The sequence below is a fragment of the Crinia signifera genome, chromosome 3 (assembly GCF_055691185.1).
Source record: "Crinia signifera chromosome 3, ASM5569118v1, whole genome shotgun sequence".
Classification (NCBI taxonomy): domain Eukaryota; kingdom Metazoa; phylum Chordata; class Amphibia; order Anura; family Myobatrachidae; genus Crinia; species Crinia signifera.
In genome coordinates this window covers 210,397,216-210,401,807 of record NC_139219.1, presented here as the reverse complement: position 1 = coordinate 210,401,807, position 4,592 = coordinate 210,397,216, and the positions used below count along the sequence as shown (strand labels likewise).

Sequence of the window (4,592 nt, the reverse complement as noted above, 5' to 3'; positions counted from 1 at the left end):
TGATCCGATATACCCTGTGCAAGATATTTTGTTTCTGTTACGATCGGTGCCAGCATAGGAGATATCAACGCCAGGTCTATTCTGGAGAGCGTATTATGTGTGGTGGAGTAGCATGAAAACTGCATTTCCTGCCGGTTTCTACTGCGCCAGATATCTATCCAACCCAAATCATCTATCAATTTAGAGAATGGGGTGGGTTGCACATCTTCCGGTATCACCGGATGCTGGCCACTCTCCTTCCATCTATCAAAGTTCTTACACATGACATTATTGAAATCGCCTATGCAAATCACTGGTGTATCAGGAGACTCGGATATAAATTGAGCTGCCTGTCTAAGAACTTAATTATTATATGGGGGTGGAATATATATTGCCAGTATATACAGTAGTTTAAAATTTATAATAGCTTTGAGAAACACAAAGCGTCCATGTGGGTTTATCCTACTATTCTCTACCTTAAAAGCTAAGGTCTTCTTAACAAGTATCGTAACCCCTCTGGAATTTTGGGTGAATGTTGAATTAAACATATGACCAATCCATGGCCTTTTCAGGGTGAAGACCCTGTCGCCACATAAATGTGTCTCCAACAGACAGATTATGTCCGTACCATATTTTTTGGCCTGGGTCATGACAAGGGACCTTTTAATTTTATTGTTCAAACCTCTCACATTCCAACTTAAAATCGAGTAGCCCACCATCTATCTACACTTGTATTTTCCCTCCCCCTCCCGCCCCCAGAGAGGTTCCTGAATTAAACACCAATTAATCGCACTGCATATCCTTGTTACTTTTTGGTTGACCTGACACAAAACACAACATTTTATACATACAGTTACTTTACAACATATACATACCCCAATATCCACCCTTCCCTCCCTTTCCCTCCCTGTATAACCTCCCCATCGCAAGGTATACCTAAATCCCATCTTTTTCTACACTTACCCACCCTCAAGGATAAGGAAGAAAAATCCTCCCTTAGCTATATTTAGTATCTAGAGTATACTCCCCATTTTCTATATTTTTTTTTTTTTTTTGTTCCCAGTGAACAAGAAAGGGGGATAACAAAGGAGGGATTGATTAAGAACCGAAAAAAGGATAAACATTTCATCACCCCCCCCCCCCCCCCCACCATAGAAGACTCCACAAAGAGAGAGAAAAAAAAAAGTCCTCTTCATCTTGAGGCCCCCGCCAGGCTTTCTACCCACTTTTCTGCTTCGACCGGATTTGTGAAAAAATGGGTTAGATCTCTGTGTACTATTCTCAATCGGGCAGGGTATATCATTGAATATTTTATGTCCCGGATTCTTAGTTGTTTCTTGACCTGCATGAAGCCTGCCCTCTCTTTTTGTACCTCCAATGCAAGGTCCGGATACAGAGAGATTTGATGGTTGTCATATTGTATTGGTCCCTTAATCCGAGCTGACTGTAGCGCAGTATCTCGATCTTTATAGTGCAGCAATCTGGCGATTAGGGTCCTCGGAGGTGCCCCAGGATTTGGAGGCCTCCCCGACACTCTATGCGCCCTTTCTATAGAGAATTGTTTAGAGAATACGTCTCTGGTAAATTGCTGTATCAACCATTCTTCCACAAATTTCTCTGGGTCCATACCCTCACTGCTCTCTGGCAAACCCACTATACGAATGTTATTCCGTCGTAGTCTTCCTTCTGTATCTGTCATTTTAAATTGAGCATGTTTCATTTGTTTTGTTAGCTCTTCCACCTTTTTTTTAAATGGTAGGATGTCATCTTCTAGCTGGGATACTCGCTTTTCTGTCTCCTCTACCCTCTCACGTATCTTCTGCAGATCATGCCTTATCAGGGAAACATCAATTTGAACTTGTCCGATTTTTTCCATTACTTTTTGTTCGGATGTAGAAATGGCCTGCAGGATCTGTTGTAAAGATATTGCTGGTTCATTAATAGAGCTGTCTGCACGTGAGGATGGAGAGCTGGGTGCACTCTGTTCTGCTGATCTAGTCGAGTGTACTGGTCTCGCAAATTTTTCTAATTTTGCAGCTGCTGCTGCCGCAGCAGCACCTCCTTTGACCATGCTTCTTATAATAATTCAACTATCAAGTAACTAGAAGCAGGTATAATTGTTCTCTGGAGCTTATTAATTAAAGTGCCCCTATTTATAATATAGGCCCTTATCCTGATCGGTGCGGATATTCCCGCATTCTTACGGAGCGGTCCGCACGCCACGGTGTTTTGCCGCATGCGGCCATCGTCCGTAGAAACGCCCACGTGTCCTCCGCATTCGGACGGACTCACTCTTTAAGAACAGGGCGTGTTTACGGACGACATACAAACCATGCGTGTGCGGAAGAAACACTCCGATTCTGCACGGTATTACAGAGTATTACAGAGTATGCTCGGAAATACCGCATCCGACCGGGAGCCAAGCGGTGCTACCGCCCGTAAGCGGAGTATTTACGCCAAACAACCCACTATTAAGTATCTTCTGCAATACATCACATGACCCACTTATTCAATTACCTATCCTCATAAAAAACTGCTTATTTGGAATTGGAATCAATTAGATGCCAATATATCCTTACAAGCATGCCTAACACATGCATTGCACACATTAACCCTTACAGCAATTTAAGTGCAATGGTTTGTATTAGACCCTGTGTAAAAGATTATAAACAATCTACACATATACTGTTTAATGTGCAAAGAAAACCAACAACTGTGAACTTGCATAAACAATTTATTTGAAAACACAATTAACATATAAATAAAAAAATATCAAATAATAAATTAAATCAGGAGATCTCTGAGGTCCTGCAGGTCGGCTAGCAGTAGCCTCAAATGGTGCTCCGCCCGCAGGAGGGCCCCACGCACCCCCTCATCTGCCGGTGTGGTGTCATCTGTGGGCATGTCAAAGGGGCAAAAATTAGTCATGTTATTCATGCATACATTTCACATACTGCGACATAAATTGCACAAATGCTAGGTGACATGTGTGTGTATATATATATATATATATATATATATCTATCTATGTAGAGAGATAGAGACACACATAGATAAATAGATATGACACATACATATATACATACATGCAAACTTATTTACTACATACTGTCTTTTTTTGCCTCTACCCTTTACTCTGCAGAAGACATAACAGTCATAGTGTTTCTTCTCAGTCACAACCCACCCATGACTAACCAATGACAAGCATGTCATGGCCTCCGTCAATAAGAACTTGTCACAATCTGCTCAGTCTAAGTTCAGTGATGGTTCGTGGCATGGGAGTTATGCAAATGTCAGGAATGCACAGTACACATCCTCAAAATCATAATTCTGTCTAAACCAACCTACAATTCTGTGAGGGCAAAAAAACAATCTGAACTACAGGGGGTGTTTAGGTAGAGGAGGCTCCTGGGACACTGGCAACTTCTGACTCCATTCCAAGGTAGGCCGGGCCATACTCCATTTATAGCATACATCCTAGAGTTTCTAAATAACATTCACCAACAATATAGATTCCACTATTTGATGGGTCATAATCTACGATTGCAGCAGGTGAATTTAATCCACAAATGATCCACTCATCCCTTTACTCCAGGATCCTGTTTAACTACAACGGTTATGTGGCAGTCAAAATGGAGCTCCAACCCATCCCACAAACCTGTGTAATTGAGAGGTGTCCTGGATGAAAGGGATGCCTTGGACACCCCATCTAACCCGTACCTGTATCTGTAGCTACCCACTTTGGGGTCTATATGAATAGTATTGGAACAAAATTTTTAATCACCAGTGCTACATAACAAATACCAGTACAACTACTTCATGAATGATGCATTATGTAAACATACCGATCTGCTGGGACTCCGGGGCTTGGCACGCCTCCTCCCCCTCGGAATCGGAATCCTCTGGGGCAACCGTGGCCTCCTCAGCCCCCTCCTCCGCCAGCTCCTCTGCCACCATGACCACGTCCACCTCCTCCGCCACAAGCACCTCCTCCTCCACCTCCTCCTCCTCCTCCACCTCCTCCTCCTCCACCTCCTCCTCCTCCACCTCCACCACCACCACCTCCTCCTCCACCTCCTCCTCCGCCACCAACACCTCCTCCTCTGCCACCAACTCCTCTTCCACCTCCTCCACCACCACCTCCTCAGGCACCTCCTCCTCCTCCACCACCTCCTCCACCATCTCCTCCACCATCTCCTCCAACATTTCCTCCTCCTCCACTTCCTCCTCCTCCACCCTTGCCGCCACCTCCTCCTCAGGGTCTTGGGCCTCCTCCTGGGCCAGGGCTGCCTCGTCCTCTTCACGGGCCTGTCGGGCTCGGGCTCGTGCTGTGTGGTAGAAAAAAAAATCATGGTCAATGTCGGGTCATTGGGGCACATGTATTAATCCATAACAAGACATACATGGAAGGGTGATAATGATGGCAAACGATGCAGGCAAGTAGCTCCTTACTGTTAATGGACTCCAAAATGTGACATTTAAATTATTATGTGATTGTTAGTAATTTGTTCAAACATTACAACCCTGGCATTTATCAATGTGTAACACATATTAGATCTGGCACATTGTATGCATCAGAATCCTCAATGCTATGTCATTACATATAAAAGCCA

At 44.0% G+C, this 4,592-nt stretch overlaps 1 long non-coding RNA gene across 1 annotated transcript; it reads right to left on the bottom strand.

Annotated features, from left to right (window-relative positions):
• Positions 1-2,695: 2,695 nt before the first annotated feature.
• LOC146062643 (uncharacterized) lies at positions 2,696-3,916 on the bottom strand. Its single transcript, XR_014471439.1, has 2 exons — positions 3,825-3,916; positions 2,696-2,873 (listed from the first exon to the last, which is right to left on the bottom strand). It is a non-coding gene; the product is annotated as an uncharacterized LOC146062643 (long non-coding RNA).
• Positions 3,917-4,592: the final 676 nt, after the last annotated feature.